This window comes from Gopherus evgoodei, chromosome 2 (genome assembly GCF_007399415.2).
Source record: "Gopherus evgoodei ecotype Sinaloan lineage chromosome 2, rGopEvg1_v1.p, whole genome shotgun sequence".
NCBI classification, from domain to species: Eukaryota; Metazoa; Chordata; order Testudines; family Testudinidae; genus Gopherus; species Gopherus evgoodei.
Window position 1 is genome coordinate 77,946,604 of NC_044323.1, and position 14,508 is coordinate 77,961,111.

At 45.3% G+C, this 14,508-nt stretch overlaps 1 protein-coding gene across 4 annotated transcripts in view; it reads left to right on the top strand.

The window, feature by feature from the left end:
• POMGNT2 (protein O-linked mannose N-acetylglucosaminyltransferase 2 (beta 1,4-)) overlaps positions 1-14,508 on the top strand; it is a 165,912-nt gene that overhangs the window by 117,416 nt on the left and 33,988 nt on the right. The window contains exons 4-5 of one of the 4 annotated variants that reach the window (XR_003998847.1): positions 6,377-7,251; positions 7,359-8,967. The exons of the other annotated variants lie outside the window; for them this stretch is intronic. The gene's annotated coding sequence lies outside the window, so the exon portion shown is untranslated. Of the gene's footprint in view, positions 1-6,376; positions 7,252-7,358; positions 8,968-14,508 lie in introns of those variants that run through there. 4 annotated transcript variants of the gene reach the window in all.

The window sequence follows — 14,508 nt, forward strand, 5'->3', positions numbered from 1 at the left end:
CTGTCTCGTAGAGAAGAGGTGTGCATGGAATACAGATGGTGCACAGTGACTAGCAGTGCTCTTTCACTATTGAATATAGAAGAGGGGAGAAGAGATGAGCACTAAGAAATACCAATATCTTCTCCCTCTTCTTTATTCCGACCCTGTTCTCTCTGGCCGATTTGAGCACTTTGTCCTGATTTGCCCCAATGTAATAAACCTACTGAAATGGCAGCAGGGCCACTTTCTTCCTAGTTGTCACCTGTCAGCCTGCCCTGTGATATTAGCAGTAGGCTATTGTGGTGCTACATTTCCCTTTCTCCCAGGGCAACCACTGGCCTAATGACTTCTGGGAGTTCCATTGCAGTGCATATGCTGACACAGTGAGGCTTTGAGATTACCAGTGCTGTCAGAGAGCACATTATTAACACCCCAGCTGGCTAAAGGAGACAATGTATTGGTGCAACCCACAGGCTGAGCAACCCCCACTGAGCTTTGTCAGCTTTGAGGTGCCTTGGGCAATTATCGTGTACAAAGAGATGTAGAGCTTGCTGCTTAGATTTGTTTGTTGGAGGACTTTTAGTTGTGCAATCAGGGCTGACGAGAGGCAGGGGGAAGCCAGTACAAATTACTGGGGTCTGGCAGTCTGGAAGGGGGCCTGGGGCCCGGCTTCATCAGCCCTGTTTAGCTGGTCTGCCCTTGCTGGGGGGGCCTGAAAAAATTTTTTCACTGGGACCCAAGCCCACTCAGTGGCCCTGTGTGCGATGCATGCACACAGGCACTTAGCACTCAGGTGAGCTGGGTGGGATGGAAGGTGAAAACCACAGCTTCCCATGGATGCTGCTGAACTGGATGTTAATAATAATTAATTATGTAATTTAATAATCATTAGCTAATGCCAAGATGGGGGTTGTGCCATTTACAGGGTATATTGCTGCTTTGTTGGTCTAAGTCAGATCAGCTCGCTCTAGATTTGGACCTTGTCCTCCAAGTCTGTGGGTGGTGCACAGCAGGGAATACAATGCTGGTGCACGCCAGGGCAAGTGTGATCGGAGGCTACTTGTGAGTGTAATAAGGGGAAGTGGGCGTCATAGCCCTCTGCAGAGAGCAAATCAGAAGTGAGGTGGTGTGTACGCTACGGACCTTACCATAGCACAGCTGTACCACTGCAGCTGTGCTGCTGTAAGGGCTCCTGTGTAGCCGCTCTATGCTGGTGGGAGAGAGCTCTCCGGTGGACATAATTAAACCACCCCCAATGAGCAGCGGTCGCTATGTCAGTGAGAGGAGCTCTCCCAGCAACGTAGCGCTGTGCACAACGGCACTTATGCCAGCTAAAAGTATGTTGCTGGGAGGTGGGGGCGATTTCACACCCTTGAGGGGCATATGTCGGCAAAACTTAAGTGGCAGTGTAGACATGGGCTAACTTGGTGGCCACACAGCAGCACTCTCACTAATGCAGGATCAGGATTCCCTGCACTCTTTACATTCTTCCCCACCAGAGACCTTTAGTGTAGAGTAACCCATAGAGCAGTGGTTCCCAAATGGAGGTTCGTGAACCCCTGGGGGTTCACAAAATGTTACAAGGGGTTCTCGGGGGGAAAAATTCCCTAATGGCGGACCGAGGTGTCCCTAGGGACCCCGGGCAGCATGGGGCCAGCAGCCTGGAGCGTTGGGGATTTCCAAGAGCTAAGCAGATCAAAGCAAGCATATCTATCACACTGAGGAGATTTAAACTTTGAGACTCCTTATATGAAATAGAAAAGGAGGTGGATATCTTTTTTCTGTTTTTAAAATGAAATAGGCAGCTAGTGTTGTTTTTAAAAATTATTATGAAGAACAAGTTTAACCTTTGTTATAACATGCATTGTTAACCTGGACTGCTCAAGACCTGAATGCTTGTGTAGGAGGAACTCTTTGAGTTGGCTTCTTAAATACCTTCCTGCTGTTTCACATCCAATACTGCTTGATGAAACATAGGAACCAGAGGTGCCCCCCACCCCCTGCGTGTCCCTCTTCTTTTTTTCCAGTGGCCCCTGTGGTCCCCCTCACTTTTCCGGCAGTGCCTCCCCTGGCTGTGGGGTGCACAGAAGCTTTGACCTGCACCTCTTTTTTCTACTGGGGCCTCTGATAGGAGCCTTGTCTTATAACAGACTTATTCAAAGTGATGCAAGCTACGAAAGTGAGATCTTGGAAGAGTGTTGCTGTTTTCATGATGTAATAAAAATACTGTAGTGATAAATAAAAATGAAGAAATAGCATGTAATAAGCATGTCACAAAAACAAATGTTATATTTCCAAGATCACTGCTTTGATAATTTATGCTGAGGTAAGGGAGAAAATCTTTGGAAAAATTCATTTTTAGGAGGGGGTTCACAAGACCTGACATTTTAGTGAAAGAAGATCACAGGTTGTTTAAGTTTGGGAACCACTGCCCTTGAGTTCAACAGATAGAAAGAGGAAACCATTCTCTGCTGTCCCCTGCAGGGAGTGAAAGGCTGAGCCAGCATAACTTGAGAAAGGGCTGATCAACTACACAAAGAGGGGAATGGCTGAGTAAAATACGTGGGAAAGAAAGAGAGAGTTGTTAATACAGGATTATTGTCTACATTGCAAAGGTCTCTGAGTTGAGTTAGATTCATTCAATCAAAGTATACTTTAGGTGGCTCTCTGGAGCCCTCCATCAGAGCAGAGGTGGGATCACAGCTTCTGGAAGTGTGAATCTGTATGTTTTAATGCTAATTTAATTTAAAAGGCGCTATCATTTCAAAGTAGCATGCTAGATGGAAGGCCTCAGATGCCAGCATTCACTATGGTTACACCTGAACAGCACCTTTTAAATTTCAGCATTCATTATTTTGCAACAGCGAATGAGCAAACTTTTTGTGATGTCTTTGAGCCAGCTTGTTTCACTCACTCTGTAGCTTGTGGCTCCGGCGTTGGCAGATTAGAGGGCTGAGGGTTGTTCTCAAGTCTATTGACTCATAAGAATTTTAGTGCCATCTACTGTAAATATTCTTCAAAAGTCCTGTCTGAGTCTCTTCAGTATCACTCGACTGCTAGTGTGGGGAGGTGGAGGGGGAAATGCATTGAGAGAATCTGACTGGGCTCATTTATTTTTTAAAATGTTTCACAGATGATAAACTGTTATGCTTGTCTGACTTACAAACATTTTTATAGTAGCTGCCAGTGCCAATTTGAGGGTTGAAACCTACTGAAAAACAGCCTCAGTGACTCTTTATGATACTAAGAGATAATAAGCAATAATAATTATTAGTTGTCACAGTAGTGCCTAGAGACCCCATTGTGCAAGGCATGATACAAACACATAACAAAAGATGGTCCCTGCCCTAAAAAGCTTAAAATCTACATGGAGGAGATGTGGATGGTCAGTCCTGGAGTCTCCAGAGTTTATTCATAGATCAAGTACTGCACACGCAATGTAAGTACCTGCTCTTTCTTACTGCCTGGCCAATGTATCTCAGGCCATGTCTACATCTAAAATTTTGCAGCGCTGGTTGTTACAGCTGTATTAGTACAGCTGTATAGGGCCAGCGCTGCAGAGTGGCCACACTTACAGCAACCAGCGCTGCAAGTGGTGTTAGATGTGGCCACATTGCAGCGCTGTTGGGCGGCTTCAAGGGGGGTTCCGGGAACGAGAGAGCAAACCGGGGAAGGAGACCAGCTTCGCCGCGGTTTGCTCTCGCGTTCCCGGAGCCACCCAGCAAACCGCAGGGAAGGAGACCTGCTTGCTCGGGGTTCCGGGAACCAGAGAGCAAACCGGGGAAGGAGACCAGCTTCGCCGCGGTTTGCTCTCGCGTTCCCGGAGCCACCCAGCAAACCGCAGGGAAGGAGACCTGCTTGCTCGGGGTTCCGGGACCGAGAGAGCAAACCGGGGAAGGAGACCAGCTTCGCCGCGGTTTGCTCTCGCGTTCCCGGAGCCACCCAGCAAACCGCAGGGAAGGAGACCTGCTTGCTCGGGGTTCCGGGACCGAGAGAGCAAACCGGGGAAGGAGACAAGCTTCGCCGCGGTTTGCTCTCGCGTTCCCGGAGCCACCCAGCAAACCGCAGGGAAGGAGACCTGCTTGCTCGGGGTTCCGGGAACGAGAGAGCAAACCGGGGAAGGAGACCAGCTTCGCCGCGGTTTGCTCTCGCGTTCCCGGAGCCACCCAGCAAACCGCAGAGAAGGAGACCTGCTTGCTCGGGGTTCCGGGAACGAGAGAGCAAACCGGGAAAGGAGACCAGCTTGATTACCAGAGGCTTCCTCCTTCCACGGAGGTCAAGAAAAGCGCTGGTAAGTGTTTACATTGGATTACCAGCGCTGGATCACCAGCGCTGGATCCTCTACACCCGAGACAAAACGGGAGTACGGCCAGCGCTGCAAACAGGGAGTTGCAGCGCTGGTGATGCCCTGCAGATGTGTACACCTTCAAAGTTGCAGCGCTGTAACTCCCTCACCAGCGCTGCAACTTTCTGATGTAGACAAGCCCTCAGTTTTATCCTAAGGGTCATCTAGACTGTGAAATGGCAGTTCAGTCTCTGAGGCCAGGTCTATACTGGTTAGGCTTTACTGGTATATACCAGCAGAACGCTGCTAGTGTGGCTGCAGCTTCTACTGGCGAAGCTCTGCTTTTACCAGTACACCTTTTTTGCATACCCTACACACAGTCACCCGAGCGAAACAAGCTGTCCTGGTGACAGCGCAGATTTACTGATAAAACTGCCTCTGTAGGAGGTGATTGCTAGCACAGCTGTATCTGTCACAAATCACACCTCATCACACCCCTGACCAAAATAGCTATGCCAGCAAAAATGTACAGTGTAGACCTGGCCTGAATGTCATGCAGAGTCAAACAAGACTCCTGTCCATTTGAACGGGAGGCTTGCCTAAGTGAAGACTGCTGGATCAGCTCTCCCCCGTCTTTAACTCACTCAGGTTTACCTGTGTACTGGGAGGTTTAGGGTCAGAGCTTCGTGTTATATGTCATACAAATTAATCTGTACTTTTATCTATGTGCTGCTGTCAGCAGGGTGAGCTAAAGAGCTGAGAACCTTAATTCTACTTAAATCTTTAACCTTGTGTTGCCTTTTAAAGTCACAATTCAATTCAGCATAGGATTGTATTTAATTAACTGAAGGCATTCCCTCTTGGAATGAATAGCAGAGTTGTTGGCAGCCAAACTGGTGCCGGTGTTGTTTAACTTTTGACTGACAGACTTCAACTGCTTGGTATAAAGGTGAAGTTACTGCACTGCTGTTTCAACAGTGAGAGTCCCAGTTCCAACACACACTGGTATGTAGATTGCCAAATATCTGCTTAACATCAGAGGTGGTGCTAGCCCGTTGGGGGTCCTAAGCAGGAATAATTTTTTGAAACTTCTTCCCCCAACACATAATAAAAATCGAAGAGGGGGCCCCTTTGAGCTGCTCGGGGCCCTAAGCAATCTGCTTATGCCTAGCGCTGGCTCTGATAGTGAGGAAATCATTCTGTAGCTGGTGTATCTTTCCATACAATAGGCCTTTAGGATTTGGCTTCAATGGACTTTGGAGCTGGGTTTTGATGCATTAATGGAAATATGTCAGTTTCTCACATACCCGTCCCTATCTGCACTAAACGCTTTCTGACAGCGTCGAACCATGACAGCATCAAACCACATCAGCATTAGGCTGGGCTGAGGATAATTCCAGAATGCTTATGGCCTTTGTCCCATTTGTATTTAAGGTAAAACAGGCTCCTAGCAACAGAGCTCCTTCATGCCTGAACCCTCTCCTGCCCTGTCCTAAAGAATTCCAAATAAATTTCTAAACAGTACTTTGCCAGATGACACATTACTCACCTTAGACCTAAATTTACCTCCAGCCCACACCTCTGGGAACTGACAGGTTGAGAAACACATTCCCAAGTCATTTGAAAAGATATTCTTGATTTCCGAATATCAGCTTAGTGTCAGAGGCTCTTGTCGCTCAATGGAAGCGACTCACTTCCATTGAGCAGGAGGGGAGATTACCTTCAGGCACACAAGGATAACTATTTAATCCTATACTGGCGTGATGAAGAAGGCTGAGCCATGTTAAAACTGGCTGCGGAGCAGGGGCGGTAAGATTTTAATCTCTCGGTGAGTGCTCTGCTAGACAAGATACACAATGAAATATTCAAGACAGATGCATACCATATGTTTTCAATGTGCCATGTTTGGTGTCTTTCTTAATGTCTTTGCATCTGTACCTGACGGGGAGCTGATTTGGAGCTTCAATTTCTGAACCTCCGCATAATTTTTGTAGCATATTTTGAACACCTTCTGCCATGTATGTGAAATTTCATTTTCCATTATGGCTGCAAAGTGTCAGTCTAGCTTTGTGATTCTTCTCTCTGTATAATAATTGCTTCCTTTCTTTGTAGGAATGATGTGGCATCAGCAGCCCATGGAGGGGAGATTTTTCTTAGGAGGCTGTCTTTAATTAGCAAAACAGATTAGTGCTTCAGCGACTTTCACTGGGGACAAACGGAATTCTCTCTAGATGTGGGATGCTCCCTTTGCAGCAATCGGAACTCAAAAGCTGCTACTTGTATATTTTGGAAGCAGGAAAACAGAAGACTGGTGACTGCTATAGTTATGTTTACCAAAAGTTATTGACAGGCGCAAGATTCAGATACGAAATTTGAATGCCCTGGCCTAAGCTTTTGGATCTGAGAGGCGCCAGCAGTGGGTATGGATTCTGAACCCACCTAAATTTGGGAAAATATTTGGGTCCAAGTTTTGATTTAAGCACATCCATAGCTGCTGCAGTATTGTATTGCTACCAGCATCCATCCCCCTTCTCTGTGACACTGGCCCTGAACTGTTTGCTTGGGTGACTCGTATAAATCTACATTTTAACTGGGAAGCAAATGACACTGAGGGGGAAGAGTGCATGCGTGTGTAAAGTTCAGCTCTCTGGATTAATCTGCTAGGGAGTTGCTGCACTAACAGCTTGAAATTTGCCTGGGTAATAATATAACTTTTAAGGTGTTCTGGCAAGCCTAGAAAATAATCTCCCTGTTGAACTAATGCCACCTGGTGGAGACAACTGGAGACTAAGATTTATAGCTGCTTTTAAACCAGTGTTTCTCAAACTTCCTTAACCCAAGCTCCTCTTCTACGTATGAAAACATCATGTAGTTGTGCCATTGCCTAGTTCTGTGCTGTGGAGAGTTTGAATTTTCCTCCTGACCCTCAGATGGTTATCCACTTGTGCCGTGGATCTACTAGTCCAGGCTGTTTTGTCTTAGCTACGGTAAATATACAGATTCTGTTCTCATTCATCTATGGGGCTAATCTTTTTAAAAATGTACTAAGCTATTTACTGCAGTAAATTCTTTTCACTCTGGTTCTGCCCCTTAGAGTTTACAGCCATTGTAGATGCTTCTGCTTAAGGAAGTACCGATCCTGAGAGAATTACTTCAAGGAAAGCTGTTGCTGAACCCAGACTGGCTAACACTGGGATGTCCATCTCAAGAGGAGGTAGAATTCAGAAGCACTGATTCCAAGCATGAAATTAAAATAGCCATTCTCCAGTATCCCTCTCCACCAGCTGCCACTCAGAAATTCGGGTTATAACAGCCTCAGGAAGCCAGGGCAGGCCACAAATAGTATAGGTCTCAGGGCCCTGTCGTTATCCAGGTTTGATAGAGATAGGTTATAGAAATATTTAGTTTATTTATATCTATCTGATGAGAAATGTTTTGCATTTTGCCTAGAGAAACCTGGGCTCGGGAAGGCAAGTCCAGTGAGAGAAATCTCTAACTTTTTATTTCCCAAATATAGGTAGATCTGTCCCATCAGTGCCTGTATGCTCTTGAAAAATTACCTTTCAGTTTCTTTTATCGTCCTTTGTGTACAGCATGCCGGCTCTGCTTAGCATCTGAGCAAAGAAAGAGCTATCGTGTGCTTCAGACAGTTCATAGCTGGGATGAAAGTGGGAACTCAATCCAAACCCTCTTGAGAGGAAGAGGGGTTTTTCCTTCGGTATTGTACAATGTGAGAATGATCCTGTTGTTCAGATTTTCTTTGCTTTTCCTTTTAGAGGGAAGGGTGGGTATCCTACGGGGGAGGAGGCCCTTCTCCCTCCTCAGTTCTAGGGATGATTATTACTTTTTATATGGTAGCACCTAGAAGCCCTCCCCCAGGATCAGGTCCCCATAGTGCTAGGCACTCTACAAACACACAGGAGAAGGACTCTGCTTCAAAGAGCTCTGTGGAACAATGTGCAGGGATCTCTTGGCGCCGATGGACCATCATGAGCATCACGAGCAAAGTCCATGCTTGATCTTAATTATTGTTCTCATCACCTACTGGTGAAAATGTTAATGAAGAATGTTAGTTGATTGTAGAAGTTGTGACAGCCGAGCCCTCTAGCAGGGTAACTGAAACCTGAGCGCAGAACAGGTTTCAATTGCAAGCTGAGCAAACAGCTGCATGGGAGAGAGCATGACCTCAAAGGGCTGCAGGCAGAGCCCCTTCTAGGATTGCAAGGAGGGAGTTGATTCACAATTTCCTTTCCTGTGTTTGCTTTATTTGACAGACAATTATCATTCCAGAGGTAATTGCTGGAAGAGCCCTATGGGACTCCTAAATCTCTAATGCTGAAGGTTTTTCAAGTGAATAAAAAAGACACAGTGAAGTTTTATTTATTTTACTTTATTTTGCCATAGTGCCCAGGATCTCCAGATCTAGCTCAGGGTCCTGTTATGCTTGGTTCTGCACGAACACAAAGACAAGGTACCTGCCCTAAAGAACTTGCAATCTAAGCGGTTCTGAACTGGTAAAAAATAATGTTATCACAGCAATTCTCAACCAGGGATCTGGGGAAGGAGGGGGCTGCGAGCACATTTCATGGGGTCCACCAAGCAGGGCTGGCATAGACTTACTGAGGCCCAGGGAAGAAAGCTGAAGCCTGGGGCCCTGAGCCCTGGCATCTGAGGCTGAAGCTGAAGCCTGAGCAACTTACTTTTGTGGAGCCCCCTGTGGCATGGGGCATCAGGCAATTGCCCTGCTTGCCACCCACTAATGCCAGCCCTGGCTTTTATATGCAGAAAAACAGTTGTTGTGGCAGAGGTGGGGCATGAGAACCCCTGAGCTAACAGACTTTAATGAGTGGGTTAAAAAATAAAATGTCCCAATGGTGGGGGAGGGAGAGAAGGGGACCCTTGGCATGTGCATAGCTTCCCCAGCGGGACTTGGAGGAAATGTTCTCTTCTAGATGACAGCTGATATGCAAATGTAGAAGTGATCCAAGTCTGCAACTGGTTCCCACTATAATGCCAAAACATCTTGGCTAAGATCTTGAAATGTAGTTAGAGATTCTGGGTGCCTAACTGAGATACATTAAAGAGATCTGATTTTTCCAAGAGTGCTGAGCACCCACCCTCTGAAAACCAGGCTTCTTTAAGGTATCTCAAGTTGGGCACCCAAAAATTGAGGCACTGGAATCACTTAGTCCCTTTTGAAAACCTTGGTCCTTGTGGTCAAAGGATGTTAGAGCATGTTAGGTTGGTGGAAGCCTGAGTCACATATTGGGCACAGTATTTGATGGGTGCTCCCTCAGAAGGTCAACACAAGGATATTGCAGTTCAGCACCACCTGTAGTTAAACTGACTATAATCTCCTTTTAAAAGAACTGTTTATTGTTACACAAACTGTAAATCCATTCTGCATATTGAAGTCTTCATATTTTGCATGCGTGTGTGTGTGCACAAAAAGGTTATCTAATAAACTGTTTCTTAAGCTCCAACAACTCTGCTACTTATATAATAAATTCGGTGATCTTCCTGTTACTGATCATTAATCTGCTTCATCTCCTGACAATTTTATACCCTTTTGATAAACTGTTTGTCTAACCATTTGAAAGAAACAATGTCAGAAACTCTACTTGAGACATTCTCCAAACTAATGAGGAAAATCCATCACAGGGAGAGTTTCTCTCTTTCTTCATTGGATATAAATAAAATGTCAAACTAATTTACCTTCATAAATCTTAAAAGTTATTGTCACAATAATATTCTCATCTCATCCTTTCTTTTTCAGCATAAATATTTAAACAAGTATCAAAGAACATCAATCAAATTACCTTCTAAAAACTGGATTATTTTGATATCTGGTGATTTAGTGATAAATGTGGATTCATCTGCTAGATTTTGCAGTTCCCAGGGTAGGTATCTGTGCATTCCTGCTCAGGGCATGGGAATGCTTTATGGGCTCATACTGATCCACTACTGACACACAGGCACATATCAACACACAAAAGGCTAAACGTGAGGAGTGATAAACACATTTATTCTTATCCAAACTGCACCATCAAACCTCTTGAGGTTCACAAGTCATTAGTAATGTTTGACTTCTTACTTGCATAACTGTTCTCTTGGTTGCTGCTGCCCGTGGGATATAATTTACCAAGGGCCATCTCACACCATTTGTTTTTAAGCAGTTCTCTACGTTGGTTCCAGTGAGGAGCTCTGCTCTTACTTCTAGGTACGTGGCTATGAATCCATTACTAAAAGTAATGCTTGTTTCATTTAAAGGGGGGAAGCCACTGGCTTACACACAGAGAAGAATTCCAAAATGCATTTTATGAAAGCGCTCAATTTTTATTTCCTGCATTTGGATAGGTGGACAGTGAATTTCTTTGATTACAAGGGGCAGGGTCATGAGTGATTTAGTGAGAAAGATATAAGCCCTGATCCTGCAGTAAGCTGTCTGTGGAACATTAATGTGGCTTCATGCAGGGAACTGCCCATGTGTAGGTTACAGAAAGGTGTGGGCTTAAAACATCTGAGAGAAAATTCTAGGCTTAAAGACTTTCAGGGACATGTCTTTACAGATTTCACGGTTTAGATTGTTAGATTCTATTTGAATGAAAAAAATCAGACTCTAAAGGCAATTATTATAGTTAACTTATTCATTTTTGTTTAGCTTATTTGAGCTAACAGAACTTTTCTGATTAACCAAGTACTGTGGGCTGCTAAATTTCCATCTGTAGAAAGGACAGCAGATAAGCAGAATTCTATCTATCTATCTATCTATCTATCTATCTATCTATCTATCTACTGTTGGCAATTTGTGTGGTTTTAAAATGACTAAAGCTATGATATAGACTGATCCTGTGCCCTATTGAAGGCAATGCAGTACAGTCAATTGGGCGGCACAGGGGTGGATTGGGCCCTTAGCTGACCTGCAGTAGAAAACCATCACTTTAACAACAATTCTGTCTCCGTTTTTCTCCTCTGATTCTTTATTACTAGGAACATTTGTATGAAAATAGGATCTTTCCTGCTGTTCCTGAGGGCTGTTCCCCATCCTAAGTTATCATAAAATTATTTCCATGGCAATCAATTGTGGCTGAAGAAAGGCAGACACATTTGTTGTGAGAGTTTTTAAAGTCTGTAGTGTGTGTCATTTCCCTTTAACTCCTAAGAAGACAGGCAATGAAATGCTGTGCTACAACGGGAGCTACACAGATAATCATGTGGTGTGTGCATCAAGGAGCTGGGTTAAACCATATGATTCAAAAGTACAGTATCCTGAGTAATAAAATAAACACCTGGCAACACTTGATGAACCTGAGTTGGGTACTCATTTAGTCTTTGATTTAAAGCCCACTATTTTTAAGGTTTCTTCCTACATGACATTGCAAAGGCTGCGGCAAATGGTATTTCTAGCCTCAGATTTCCCACCAGTTTCTGTATCAAATGCATTTGGATAAACCTCCAGACTGCTGGATGATGATCAGAACTGCGGTTGTGATCCCTTTCATCCCTGTGATCCTAGTTGTGTTCCCTAGCCTCTGTTTGCCAGAAGCTGGGAATGGGTGATAGCGGATGGATCACTTGATGATTTTATCTGTTCTGTTCCTTCCCTCTGGGGCACCTGGCATTGGCCACTGTCAGAAGACAGGATACTGGGCTGGATGGACCTTTGGTCTGACCCAGTATGGTCGTTCTTATGTGTCTTTTTAAAACCACAGCCTACAGTAGGGAGGGATGCAAAGGCGCACTACGCCAGCAATAGCTCCAGAAACATTGTGCCTCCAGACACTCTGCAGAGCTCACTTGGCAGCTGGCTCAACTCCCCTTTGCTAGGGTGCAGCCGACTGGTGAAGGGGAGAGGCCACCTAGCCCTATACATAGGGCCCTACCAAACTCATGGTCCATTTTGGTCAATTTCAGTCACAAGATTTTTAAAATCATAATTTCATGATTTCAGCTATTTAAATCTGAAATTTCATGGTGGTGTAATTGTAGGGAGCCTGACCCAAAAGGGAGTTGGTTGGGGTTGTGGTATGGTGCGGGCTTCAGAGCTGGGTGCCTGGCTAACAGCCACTACTTTCTGGCCACCCAGCTCTGAAGGCAGCGTAGAAGTAAGGGTGGCAATACTGCAACCCCCCTAAAATAACCTTGTGACCCCCCTACAACTCCGTTTTGGGTCAGGACCCCCAATTTGAGAAATGCTGGTCTCCCCCAGGAAATCTGTATAGTAGAGGGGTAAAAGTGCACAAAAGACCAGATTTCATGGAGGGAGACCATATTTCACAGTCTGTGATGCATTTTTCATGGCCGTGAATTTGGTAGGGGCCTAGCTATATGGTTTTCACTATCATTGTCAGTTCTAGAGTTGCCCTGGTGTTTCCAGTCCCAAAATGCAGCTATCAAGAGGGTGACAATTCCTGCTCAGTGGCACAATAGCAGAGGTGGGACGAAGCCTCCTTGAAATCTCTTTCCTGCCCATCCTTCTCGCACACCCACATAGGGTTCAGTCTAGTCCAGCTCTATAGCTCCTCCTCTTTACTTGCCTGTCTCATCATATCCACAGGGATGTCATTGGCTTCTTGCCAGACCAAAGCTGTGTTTGAGTTATGTGAGCATAGAAAAGTCCCCCGAAGCATCAGATTGTATTGTCTTTTTGCACACATGGAGGCTATAAATGCCCAGTGAAATTTGGTTAAAGAAGGATGCACTCCTGAGACGAGACTTTGTCAGGCTAGAGTGGATTTTTATGATGAAGTTATAAAACCCTAAAATTGGGTTAATGGGAAACCTGACACATCCTTAACTGAAACAGAGTGAAGGACCCTGCCTCCCGGCCCTGCACCGCCCTGATCCCATCTTCAGCCTCAGCATAGCTTGCACCCAGCCAGGTGTCCGGCTGCTGGCCCCCACTGCAGCTCTGCTTCCACCCCCGCGCCCACGTCGGCCGTTGGCCACAGCTCCGTCCTCAGCACCAGACTCACTCCCAGCCTCTCATCCCTTTCTGCATTCTCCCCCACTTCCCCAAGCTGCAGCCCCACTCCTAGCCCTGGCTCCGAAGAACATTGGGGGGCATGGACAGGGAAGGGGGGGGCATGACCCTCGAAAGTTTGGGGACCATTGATTTAAGCTGACCTCCTGCACATCACAGGCCACAGAACCTCACCCACCCACTCCTGTAGTAGGCCCATAACCTCTGACTGAGTTACTGAAATCCTCAAATCTTGACGTAAAGATGCCATGTTACAGAGAATCCCCATTTACTCTAGCTTAAACCAGCATGTGACCCTGTGCCTCACATTGCAGAGGAAAGCAAAAACTCCCCAGGGTCTCTGCCAATGTGACGTGGGGGAATATACCTTCCTGACCCCAAATATGGCGATCAGTTAGCTCCTGAGTTTGTGGGTGAGATCCGCCAGCCAGACACCTGGGAAAGACTTCTGTATAATAACTGAAAGCCCTCCCCAGCTAGTGTCCATTCAGAACACACAGATGTGTACTAATCAGTAGCAAATCTTAGGATTGTTTTTGGGTTTTTTTTTCTCATTTATTACACATACAGAAGTGACATCTACCAAGTTTAACCACCCAACAGAAAGAAAGACACACACACACACACGAAAAATGCAAAAAACTGCATGTTATGCCATGTTAAATTTGAACAGATAAAAACCACATGAAGTCAGGAAATGCAAAGTTTTTGGTTCTAAAAGCAACATTAACTCAACTCCATTGTCCAACATATGTGTTTTGTGGTATTGTTTGACATTAACTTAAATATATCAGCCAGAAAAAACAAGAATGGAACACATCACAGATGGCCAAATGACTGTTGCTGTTAGGACTTTAACTTTTGCAGTACATTTTGTGGATTTAATTATGTAATATTATTGTTCTTCTTCTTATTTATTTATTCATATAACTCTCTAGCTGTGCATGGCATTTCACAGAACAAGCAATGACTTATCCTGTGCTCATAAGGGTTTACAATCGGCAAACACTTACTGCTGAGCGTAGGGCTTACTATTATGAGGCATCCCTGCGATGTCATTGATTTCTTTTGGACTCCGCATGGGCACAGCAGTCCAACTGTGCAGCTCAGTCCCAGAAGCTGATAACCCATGGGGAGGATGGGGAAGGAGTGGGAGAAAGATGAAAGCAATGGAGTAATCCTGCGCTTATTGAAATCAATGATAAAGCGCCCATTGACTTCAGTGGGGCAGGATTTCACACATTAAAATGATGTGGTCACT